This window comes from Triturus cristatus, chromosome 4_1 (genome assembly GCF_964204655.1).
Source record: "Triturus cristatus chromosome 4_1, aTriCri1.1, whole genome shotgun sequence".
NCBI lineage: Eukaryota > Metazoa > Chordata > Amphibia > Caudata > Salamandridae > Triturus > Triturus cristatus.
Window position 1 is genome coordinate 143709143 of NC_140585.1, and position 12682 is coordinate 143721824.

The following is a 12682-nucleotide window of genomic DNA, read 5'->3' on the forward strand; positions in this document are numbered from 1 at the left end:
AAGGCAGGGCGGGATTATGCGGGGTCTGCGCCCCTCAAGGCTGCTGATGTCCGCTGCTCCATGGCCCTGTGGGCTGTGAGTGCTGCCCCCTGGCGGTCACCCTGTGCATGTGAAGATACCTGGGAACAAGCCAGGGTGCACCTGAGCTGGTCCTCTGTGTGAACCAATCGAGTGTCAGGACTGGGGTCGGAGCTGTTAGTAGGGGGAGAGGGGGTGTGACTGGAGCCCCTGAATAGCAGCCTGGGGCCTGTGACAGGTGCAGGGAGAGAGTGTGGTTCAAGGAAGCAGCTGGACGGTAACTGGGGAGGGGTCTGTGGGGCCCTCAGCCAGGTGAGGAGACTCAGGAGTGAAGGGGTGCCCTGGGGAGAGGGGCGTGGCCTTGTCTGGCTTGGGGGGGGCAGTAAGAGGCAAGGGGGGGGGGGCTGCTGCTGTCCTCTGGTCCTGGGCTCCCTGTCTGGAGAAGTTCCAGGGTTGTAAATAATGAGACATGAGCAGGTTGTTGCACAAACCATGACCCCTCATTCCTTCTGGTTTGTCAGGAGTGGGGTGTCTGTTACCGTCTTGGTCAGATCCAGAGAGTGGCAGTGTGAGGTGAAATATATAGAGTGGACTAGACAGGTTGGGCACGTCACACATACACAGCTGTTCTGGCTGCAAACAGTCTCCCATATGGTCTAGCGGTTAGGATTCCTGGTTTTCACCCAGGCGGCCCGGGTTCGACTCCCGGTATGGGAAGATCACATATTTTACTATAGGGACATATTAAACTTCACTTATTTCCTACAAACCTAAAATCCCCTAAATATTAATAAATTTCACTTTCTTCTCCTCCGCTGCTATCAGTCTCAAGCCCTTTGAGGTTTGCACGACCCCACAGCTCCTGTTCCCGCCCCAGCCCTCGCTGCACAGCTGCTGTATATTAATGACCGGGAGGAACAAACGTCAGATTAATACTACGAAGGGTTATTCGTTGTTTGTCTTTTATTGCACAACAAAGAGTACAGATTATATATAAATAGCGCGTGGATTACAAAGCACCAGTTTCCCGTGCTCTCTCCGTGGAAGATGCGTGTTTATTTCCTGCTCCGCCCGTGCTACGGAAGAGGCGGTTTCAGACTCTGTTTTCTGACATAAATCCTGTGCCTTGTTGTGTTTTAGAGTTTGTTTTATGACATTAAACCTGCTGTGTGTGGATTTCTAGAAGATTAAGATGTGGGAAGTTTCCGCCTTACACCAACTCTGAGCAAGTGAGAGTACTGCCCTAAAAGGACAGTTGAAAGCCCCAAATGTGTCCTTTTCCGTGTGTTTGGGTAAAGAAAAGTTTGGTGTATCTTGTTTTAAGGGCTTAATTGTGAAATAGACTTCTTTCGTGGCGCGTTTCACATACACTGCTGAGCAATAGAATGTCCACAGGTGACGACTAGCGACAGGCTGTCTCTTCAGATGAGTGAACAGTGACAGGCGGTGCCATGGTGTAATGGTCAGCACTCTGGACTCTGAATCCAGCGATCCGAGTTCAAATCTCGGTGGGACCTGAGTTTTCTTTACTATTTACTTAATTTGTTTTGTTTTATTCAAGGTATTGAGCAGGGACCAGTGAGGCCATTTCTCTCTCTCAGATGACCCCTCCCTTCCTGTTTTCATCCTCCTGGTCTCTGTGGGGCAGATTTACAAGCCCCTTGCGGCATTTTTGCGCCGCAGTTGCGTCACTTTTTGTGACGCAGCAGCAGCGTAAAAATGCGGCCCATTTACAACGTGACGCATCTAGGGAGCCCTGCGTCACATTATACCTGTGTCAGGTATAATGTATGTAGGGTGGGCGTTCCAACGCAAAAAAGCCTCGTAGAAGTGATGCAGTGAAATCTAGAACATTTCACTGCGCCACTTCTAGGATGCCACTGCGTAAAATTCTTACACCTGCTTGAAGCAGGCATAAGGAGTGACGCGGCACAATGAAGATAGGCATCCTCCTGCATTGCTGGAGTTGCGTCATGCTTGCGACACGACTCCAGCAATGCGTGACTTTTGCGTCAACAGATACATCAGAATATCTGACGCATCTGTCAATCCTTGCTCCGTATTGCAAATACAGCGCATCCATAGTGGCACAAGGGTTTCTCAAAGTGGCACAGGGAAAGTGATGCATCTTCACAGATGCGTCACTTTCTTGTAAATCTGCCCCATTATCTTTAGGCGGTGCTGGGCGTCACGTGATGCTCCACACAGGTGTTTTATCATTCCTGGGGCAGATTTACAAGCCCCTTGCACCACTTTTGCTTCACTTTTCCCATGTTAAAAGTGACGCAAAAGTGGCGCAAGGGGCTTGTAAATAAGCCACCCTGTGTCTGGTGTGTGGACACCTTTGTCCTGTGGCTGCACAGCAGTAACACGCACAGTGTGGACTTGACTCCACGCACCCTCCACGCCGCATAACTCACAAGGAGACACACAGACAGCAAAGCAGATATAAATTTGAAATGTTCTTTCTTTTATTTCTGCACTTTCTTGGTAACTATTCAACATATGAAGGGAGATGACAAAAACACTGAAATTGAATCTGTTCCTCACATAAAGCGCAGTGTGCCAATGTTTACGCTAACAGCAAAAAAAAGATAGAAGATGCGTCTAAAGCAATATTTTCACTGGATAATGGCCCTGGGCCCCTGATGGATGGATCAGGTGGACCAGACTTCCCCATCACCAAAGAGAGACACTGTCTGGAGATATCAAGACTGACCGTCCTCTAGTGACCAATGGAGGATACTACACCCAACGGAAAGAGACTAGAGGCTAATTTACTAGACCCCCTGCGCCGCCGGTGCATCACTTTTAACAAGGGGCTTGTAAATAAACATTTACCATGTGTGTCCAAGGAACAGGCTGACGTATCAACGCTTTATACTACCGGCGATACTCCTACCAAGATAGAAGGAAGCATCCATTATTACCAATGACATATCATGACATGACCCAACTGGAGATAGACGGGGCACTCATGACGTATGAATCTGTCCTTTACAAACTTCCTGCACACAAAATTAAATTCCGATCACATTGGAGCGCCCCCTGCATACATTATACCTGGCGCAGGTATAATGTGGCACAGGGGTTTACAAAGTGATGCATCTACCTAGATGCATCACTTTGTAAATATGGAGCAACAAGGCTCATTTTGTTACGCCGCTGCTGCGTCACAAAAAGTGACGCACTGGTGGCGCAAAAGTGACACAAGGGCTCATAAATAAGCCCCTGAGTCCCTAGCAATGGCAGGGTACGGATACACTGGCCCCCTAGGCCTGAAGGAGGGGGTGGGGGGTTCCAGAGGCACAGCCCTTAGGCCAAAAACATTTTTGTAAATGCTTCCGCAAATCTACTGAGGATCCGCAAATCCACAGTAATTAATTTTTTTAAGTGCGGGCTCCTGTGCTTCCAAAGCAAAGCCATTGGGTTGAGCCGGGATCTGGGGGGCTGGCACAATTAATTTTATAGGGGAGGGGGCTTGCGACCCTCCCCCCCCCCTCCTCCAGCCTTCCTGAGGTCCCGGGGACCGATGGTGAAGTTGCATTGAGTGTGTCTGGCTCCTGGTCTGCCCTAGTGGGGTTGTGCTTGACTGTCATTCACTGGATGTGATTGTGTCTTCAGTCTGCAAGTCACATCAGACTGAGAGAGAGTGAGCCCAGGGCTGCCATTCAATAAGTGCAACTGAGCATAAGGTGAATCTCTCAGACTATTTAGTGGGATTGTGCTGGAAGGAGGTATAACTGTGAGAAAAGTAAATAATTAAAATCGGGGATAAATGAAGGACAGGAAGGGGGGGGGGAGTGAAGTTATTGAAGGAAGAGCAGAAAAAAGGTCTATGTTGTTAAAGCCACGTTTTATTTTCTCAACTTTTCCAAGACTTCTTAGTCAAAAAAAACCTCCGCAGAAACCCGGGATCCAATCAGGAACCTTTAGATCTTCAGTCTAACCTCTCCCAACTGAGCTATTTCGGCCTCATTGGATACCATCATGTGACTGATTCTTGTGAAGGCACCATGGAAGAAGTTCTGTAAATCCCTGAAGAGCTTAAAGCACTCCTCCCCAGGTTCATGGGTCTCCTCGCCAGGTTCACAAGTCTCATCGCCAGGTTCACGGGTCTAATCCCAGGTTCACAAATCTCATCGCCAGGTTTACACGTCTCATTCCAGGTTCACGGGTCTAATCCCTGGTTCACAAGTTTCCGATCCAGGTTCACAAGTCTCATCGCCAGGTTCACAAGTCTCATCGCCAGGTTCACGGGTCTAATCCCAGGTTCACAAGTCTCATCGCCAGGTTCACACTTCTCATCCCAGGTTCACACGTCGCATCCCAGGTTCACAGGTCTCATCCCAGATTCACAGTTCTCATCCCAGGTTCACAAGTCTCATTGACAGGTTCAGGGGTCTCATCGCCAGGTTCACATGTCTCATTGCCAGGTTCACACGTCTCATCCCAGGTTCACAGGTCTCATCCCAGGTTCAGGGGTCTCATCAACAGGTTCACACGTCTCATCACCAGGTTCACTGGTCTCATCCCAGGTTCACACATATCATCGCCAGGTTCACACGTCTCATCCCAGGTTCACAGGTCTCATCCCAGGTTCACAAGTCTCATCGACAGGTTCAGGGGTCTCATTGACAGGTTCACAGGTCTCATCCCAGGTTCACAGGTCTCATCCCAGGTTCACAATTCTCATCGACAGGTTCAGGGGTCTCAATGACAGGTTCACAGGTCTCATCGCCAGGTTCACAGGTCTCATCGCTGGTTCACAGGTCTCATCTCAGGTTGACAAGTCTCATCGACAGGTTCAGGGGTCTCGTCGACAGGTTCACTGGTCTCATCACCAGGTTCACTGGTCACATCACCAGGTTCACTGGTCTCATCCCAGGTTCACATGTCTCATCACCAGGTTCACACGTCTCATCCCAGGTTCACAGGTCTCATCCCAGGTTCACAATTCTCATCGACAGGCTCAGGGATCTCATCGAAAGCTTCACAGGTCTCATCGCCAGGTTCATAGGGCTCAACCCATGTTCACAGGTCTCATCCCAGGTTCACAGGTGTGTTTTCTTCTTCTGCTTTTATAATGCATTTTCCTGCATGATGCGTGGGAATTGCAGGGCTGTCACTGGTTATCAATGATTTTTGTGTCGTGATTAAGGGTGGGCGTAGTGGGCGTAGTGGGGCTACGTGAAGCAGCACGTAGTGTGCCCAAATCTACGCACACTACGCGCTTCGCGTAGCCCCACTACGTGCCACCCACCTCCCGCCCGCCCTCCTTTTAAATAATATCAGCAATGTAAAATAAATTAAAGTAAAGAGACTTACCTTAAGCGCGGCGTCTCCGGGGCTCCCTCTTCTTCGTTTCTAATTTCTTCTGACAAATGCGCATGCGCGGACGCCCGCGCATGCGCACATATCTCGCAAGAAATGCGCATGCGCGGGTGTCCGCGCATGCGCATTTGCCAGAAGAAATTAGAAACGAGAAAGAGGGAGCCCCGGAGACGCCGCGCTTAAGGTAAGTCGCTTTACTTTAATTTATTTTTCATTGCTGATATTATTTAAAAGGAGGGCAGGCGGGAGGTGGGTGGCGGGTGGCAGGCAGCTACGCTTCGCCCTCGGCGTGTGCGTAGCGCTGCCCTGCTTCGCCTACTTCGGAAAGTGCGAAGCAGGCAGCACTACGTACACTACGTGGGCGAAGCGTAGTGCTACGCCCGGGGTTAGTCGTGATTGGCCTCATCGCAACATTTTTCGCGTTTGTGTTTTGCATTTTTGCGGTGTTGCGTTGATTTTAACGCTGTCATTTGATGCATTATTGTGGGACTATCGCATGGTGCCGCCGGGTTGAGAATACTACGTTAACACGGAGTTGTTTTCCCGCGATAGACTGCGATATGCAAAGTTGTGTTAAGCTAATTTTGTGATAATTATCACACGCTCTTGAGAATGTGCCCCTTAATGTCTTAAATCTATTTATTTGCAAGTAAAATTACACCAGTATGGTGCAAAATAATATGGGGGTAAACATGCTTCAGGGGCGGGTCTATGTCAAAGGGCTGTAATGCCATGGAAAGTTTGTGTCCTCCAACAAACTTGTGACATTGCAGCTATTCCCAGACTTTTTCAGAATTTGTCCTCACCCGGGAGATAGCTTGTGATTTAATCTTCCAAGGGCTGGAATAAACCTCATCTATAGTAGTAAAAAGAGGGGAACACCCCAAACTTTGATGGGATTGTAGAGGAAGGGGTTAAATATTTTCAACACGGAGGAGAAAAATAGCATATTAGGAAATGCAAATGTACTTTTTGGCAAGCACAATTAGGAATGTGTGTTGGAACTTAAGTTTGTGAGTACCTTAGGAAGCTGAAACCCTCACAGCTTCTAATGAGTAATCGTAGAATTCTTTGCGAATCCAAACTGTTCCTAAATAGAGACCCAAACATAGTTGCAAATCTACAGGTGTAGATTTACAATTTCTTTGTTGATTTGGGTCCTCCATTCTTAAATCTACCTACAAATCGTATTTTTTCTAAGCAGACAAAAATAAATATGGCTCCCATTTATTGATGTGTTAAAGACCTCAGTAGTCATTGTTTCTTACATTTCTTCATTGGCCTCTTTTCCCTTCTTGGTCATGTTTGTTATTTTCCCTTCCTTCACCCTTGTTTCCTCTGTTACATACTCCTCCTCCCCTCTCCCTCTGCCCTTCCTAGCTTTATTCTTACATCCTTCTTTTCCCCTTCCTTCCTCTTCTCCCTCCTTTCATCTTTCACTCTGCCTCCCACTCCATCATTGCTCTTTATTTCTGCCTCTCTTTATTTTCCATTGGTTTCTTTGATCCACTTTGATCTGCTTTCATTAACTAATTTTTATTTCTGAACTAAAAAATATTAATTAAAATAACATTCACTAATGTAAATTTCATACATTTTATAATCGACAACAAAAGGCATCTGCCGAAACCCGGGATCGAACCAGGGACCTTTAGATCTTCAGTCTAACGCTCTCCCAACTGAGCTATTTCGGCCTCATTGGAAAGCAGTATGTGACCAATTCATGTGCAGACACCATGGAAGAAGTCTTAAACATCCCTGAAGAGCTTAAAGCACTCCTCTCCAGGTTCATGGGTCTCATCCCAGGTTCACAGGTCTCATCGCCAGGTTCATAGGACGCATCCCAGGTTCACAGGTCTCATCCCAGGTTGACAGGTCTCATCGCTAGGTTCACAGGTCTCATTCACCACCATCACCTCCACCCTTACACTGACAGAGGCCTCGCTGGGGGTCGCTGCTCTCCTCCCAAGAGTGAAGACCAGACACACAGCTGACATTTTAAGCAGTGACGTCATCGACACCGTGACCCTTCCCAAAGCGTAACTAAATCCAAGCAGGTAAAACTGCACCCACCCTAACCCCAGCCCCTCCCTCCCTCCCTGGTGCCTCTCAGAGAGACCTCAATCACTCCCTCCGCACCGACCCCCTTTCCAATCCTAGTGCCCCTCAGAGCAGGGGCGTAACAAAGGCTTACCCATACTGGAGGGGGTCCTTCAGCATTTCTTGCAAGGGGGTCCCCTCACTTTTTGTTACGCTACTGCCTCCGAGAGACGTCAATCACTCCCTCCACACCTATTACCTTCCCGGTGCCCCTCTGAGAGACCTCAATCAGTCCTTTCGCACAACCCCCTTCTCACCAGGGTCTGTTCGGTGTCTGACCCGTCAGACCTCAATCACCGGATGATTCAGGCGTCACCTCCCGGGTGTCACCGGCCTCACACATGGCCTCCTCCTTCACTAGGACGGCCCGTTCCTGTTACCGCCCCCATGTATGCATGTGTATAGACATGTGCAGGGGGTGGGGCCTGCCCTGAGCCCTGCTGCTGGTGTCTCACAATCCCCTCACACTTCCCAGCAGGGCCGTTTCTACCATTAGGCAAGCCTAGGCGGCCGCCTAGGGCGTCAAAAGGGGGAGGGCGGCAAAAAACTTGAGTTTGGCCCAAGACTCCAGAGGCTCTGGGGTCACAGAGACATTTCTGACTTACGACGTGACTACTTGTGTGATCTTTGCCCAAGAGAGCCTAAAACAAAGCAGCGCCTTCTTTGGATGGCTCAAATGAGGGACTTAATTGAGGGCCAGTGATGTTCGTGCCAGAATGAGACACAGCAGCAGACCCAAGTGCATGAGGTTCACGGGTGAGACGCCCCCACCCTGCTCCTATGAGACAGTCAGTGATTTATCACCTGGAGGAAGAGATGGGCATGAATGGGGGCCCTGGGTCAGGGGAGGGGGAGCAGAGCAGCCTGTCACCGCTTGCTTCTTCCCAGCGCCCAGAGGGACCAAGCTGTTCCTAGAAGGGTGGGCGCTGCCCAGGCCTTTCTTACAGCCGGTAAAAAGGCCGGCACAGCGCCTCGGCCTGTGCGCGCTGCTGTCCAACAGCTGTAAATATTAGCGCCTGAAAGGGCCTGTGCAGGGAGGATGATGTTCATTGGCAAAAGGGGTATTCAAATCTGGTCCTTATTTTATTTTCGCCGTCTTATTTTCCCCAAAGTTAGTGGTCGGATTTTAAAAGTCTGATCCTATCTCTCATTGAATAACATTTGTCGCCCTCTAGTTGCATTTGCCATGAAAGTATGCTACAGAAGGGGTACTCGCACACACCTCCGGCCCCCTCACCACAGCCCACCACGGCCCTCTGTCCCCATGTCCTGCCTCCTTGGCCTGTGCTATGGGTTTCATATCTAGCCCATACCTTTCCTGAGTGTCTCCGACTGTTACCCCAACAGTTCGCCTCTTACTTATTTACCTGTTTCTTTTTGTTTTCCTAGTGCCCACCTATTCACATACACAGACACCCACAGTGCCCTCTGCATAACTCCCAGCCCTCATGCACACATCCTTAGTTATCAGATACCACAAAACATGCTTAAAATTACATGTTTTATCAACACTCCAGACAAGAATATTTACCTTTGTCACATTACGAAGCAGAAATGCTTACTTTGGTCGCGAGGAAACCTTTGCCCATTCTTCCAGAAGGAATATTCTGCCCTTCGTTCTTTAACTCTCCTTAGTAATAGAATTCCAGTTCTGTACAGGTCTCATGCTACATTAAAATCTGAGTTACCTCCAACATTAAAACATGAAGTTCTGTAATATGTAATTACATTCTTTATCATCTGTAAAATACCACCAATCCTTTCGAGTCAGTGAACTTTAACTGTAACCTTTTATGTAGGAGCCTCGTGTATGTTTCAGACAGAGACAGGTTTTGCTTCCTACTGTTGTTGTTTCAGAAACGGTAGGGTTGTCAAAAAGCACAGCGCCCGTCGCGTGGAGTGCGCTCTGGGTGATCTGGGCCCAGTCGGTGGGCCGAGGAGGAGGGAGGGAGAAGGGCGAGTGAAAGCACGCCAGCGGGATGTGGCTTCGGATGTTGTAGGTACACACACTCTTTGCCACCTAATCTGACACCTGCAAAAAGTCACAGATCTGGGTTAAATCCATCATTTTTTTTGCATGCCACGCCATTCCACTTTAGACCCAGCCACATGCAAATCAGTCTTGATGCAGTGCCTCATGGGAACAGTCCAGCCCGAACTGTCTGGCCAGGTCCTCCCTGGACCAGAAACAAGCATCGTGGGACCTGTTTCGGGGCATCACCCCTCATTTGCCAGGCTAGCTTGAATCTGGTGGCGTAGCGGGCATGATGCGACCCACGTCTGGGCATACCCTTCCCACTTAGGGTGACAATTGCAAAAAGAACATATGATGGATGGAATGCTGAGCCAATCAAACATTCACCACCAGTCACAGATCAGGATTCAAGCTAGCCTGGCTGATGAGGGGTGAAACCCCGAAACCGGTCCCAGGGCTCACATTTCTGGTCCAGGGAGGACCTGGCCTGGCAGTTCAGGCTGGACTGTTCCCAACAGGGGCAAGACAGATTTGCATATGGGTGGGTCTAAACTGGGGTAGCACGGTGAGCAAAAGGACGTCAAATTTAACCCAGATCTCTTGACTGGGTTGAATGTTTTAATTTATTCTGCATTCTGTCCATCATCTCGGCAGAAGGGCCTTGAAGTTAGGGACAGGTTCCTTGGAGAACAAGCACTCTCAAAACCGTAACAGGGCTTAGGCCGCACTGAGAGTTGAAATCTCAGCCCATGGGAGGCAGAGACACGGTACATTCGGAGACTCTCTTTAACACCCAGCCTGTGTTCTCAGACCTTCCATCGCCTAGTGGCTCTGGCCTTCTTGGAGCTCACTGCCTCTAGCAGGCCCCTGCCCCTTGGACCACCCAGTGCCACGGGGCAGTCTCTCGGAGCTACCACCAGCCCTCTCACGGATCCCTTCCTCTAGCTGCTGCGCCCCCCAGTCCTCCCAGAGCCTATGTCTCCTTGTAGCCTCGTCCTCTTAGTTCCCGTCAAGCAGTCCTGGTCTTCTCGAAACCCTTTTTGTCTGTACAGATCCTGTCCTGGCCGTTAAAGGGCCCACACTCTAGCAGCTCGAGTCGTATCAGAACTACCTACCCCTAGCAGCTCGGGCCTTCTCCGGAACCTACGGCATTCTTAGCTCATGTCCCAGAGCTTCCGGTCCCTCAGACCTCCCATCCACTAGCAGCCTCGGCACCTTCAACTCTCGTCCTCTAGCAGTCCCAGCCCTCTTAGAGCCCCCGTCCCCTAGCAGCCTCAGTCCTCACAGAGCTCCAGTCCCGAGCTCCCAGGCCATCTTCAGCTCTGCTTCAATTCATTTTCACAACAAAAATATGCTGTTTAAATATTTACTTTTATATTGAAAAGCCTGGATGACAGGGGGAGAGAGTGATGGTAGAAAAAGGGAGGGGGCGGCATTTTTCAATTCTCGCCTAGGGTGGCAAAACACCTAGAAACGGCCCTGCTTCCCAGTGTGTCTCACACTCGTGTGCACTCCCACAGCTCACACTGCTGTTCCCTAGAGTGTGGTTTTCACACGTTGGCAGACCCCATATAATGTTCATCTCATGCTGATTGGCGGGCCGCTGCCTCACCGCCTCCTCCCCCTTCAATCATCCTCCCCCCCCTCCTCCATTCATCAGCTCTTTCTGCGGTTGTCACTTTGGTCGGGGCTCAGATTCTTGCTCTCAGTGGGGCAGGACTCGGGTTCAAATCCAAAATCACACAGGTTTTTCCAAAATCAAATTTTTCCTGATTCCTCTCTTTTCCATTTCCCGAAAGGTGACTTTAAAAATGAGTGCGTGTAGCAAACCTGAGGGCTCGTCCGGGATTTGAACCCGGGACCTCTCGCACCCAAAGCGAGAATCATACCCCTAGACCAACGAGCCAGGTGTCACATACAGCTGTCCTCTGTTTTGATATATACAGTTCCCAGTTGTGTATAGTGTGTATGTACTTTTATTTTTTATATAAAACTCAGCCCCACACTCCCGAAGGACTCTCCATGCCCGGGTCTCCTGACCCAGATAATCTGCTTTTACCAAATACCTGCTTCCTTTTATCCAAAACTGCAGAAAGGAAACACCCACCACACACCGCCAGACAGATTACTGTGTGAGAGGATCACACCTTGAGTCTGTCAAGTTTATAAAAGCTCAGTCCTTATTTCACTCGGGCCTGAAGGGCTTTTTTTAGGAAGATACAAAAATGTGTTTCTCTTAAAGGGATCTTTCTACATTATCAATGGGTCCGCAGCAGAGGTGTTGCGTATTTTTGGGCTGATAAACACCACACTAGTCTGATAAAGACCAAAGACAGTACCTGGTTGTGACATCACGGTATGACACTAATGAGAGATAACGCCCGGCCAGGAAAGGGGCAGACGGTGTTTGCTCCAGAGCAGCGTGAAAGGGCATCAGTGTTTATGGAGCACATATAAGTGCAATGTCCGCACTCTACGCCAGGAGGCTTCTACTTATATCAATCAATCAATCAGGTGTTTGTTAAGCGCGACTACTCACCCGTGAGGGTCTCAAGGGGAAGGGGGGTTTCGCAGGTTCCATTCCATCAAGGAGGCGGTCTGTCGAAGAGCCAGGTTTTGAGGTTTCTTGTGAAGAAGGGGAAGATGTTGTCTGTCTGAGGTGGAGAGGGAGGGCGTTCCAGGCTCTGGCCGCGAGGAAGGAGAAGGAGCGACAGCCTGATCTGGTCTTTCTGGTGCGGGGGACCACAGCGTAATAGAGCTGGGCTGATCGTAGGGTCCTTTGGGGTGCGTGGAATTTGAATCGGCTGTTCAGGTATGCTGGTCCGGTGTTGTGGATGGCCTTGTGAGCGTGGGTGAGCATCTTGAAGGTGACTCTAGCTTCGATGGGGAGCCAGTGGAGTGTGCGCAGGTGCTGGGAGATATGGCAGTGTCTTGGCAGGTTGAGGACCGGTCTTGCGGCAGCATTGTTGATGTTCTGTAGCTTGCGGGTGAGTTTTTTGTTTATTCCGGCATAGAGTGCGTTGCTGTAGTCAAGCCTGCTGGTGACCAGGGCGTGATTGACGGTCTTTCTGTGTTCGAGGGGGATCCATCTGAAGGTCTTACGTAGGCGGCGGAGGGTGTGGAAGCAGGAGGACGAGACGGAGTTGATCTGGCGGTCCATTTTGAGCTCTAAGTCCAGGATGATTCCCAGGTTGCGGGCGTGGTCCATGGGGGTAGGCGGGCTTCCAAGGGTCGGGGGGCCACCAGGTGTCGTTC

At 49.9% G+C, this 12682-nt stretch overlaps 2 non-coding genes across 2 annotated transcripts; one reads left to right on the forward strand and one right to left on the reverse strand.

Moving 5' to 3' along the window:
• The first annotated feature begins 663 nt into the window (after window positions 1-663).
• Window positions 664-735, forward strand: TRNAE-UUC (transfer RNA glutamic acid (anticodon UUC)). The gene has a single exon. It is a non-coding gene; the product is annotated as a tRNA-Glu (tRNA).
• Window positions 736-6973: 6238 nt separating this feature from the next.
• Window positions 6974-7046, reverse strand: TRNAF-GAA (transfer RNA phenylalanine (anticodon GAA)). Its single transcript has one exon. It is a non-coding gene; the product is annotated as a tRNA-Phe (tRNA).
• Between the last annotated feature and the right edge of the window lie 5636 nt (window positions 7047-12682).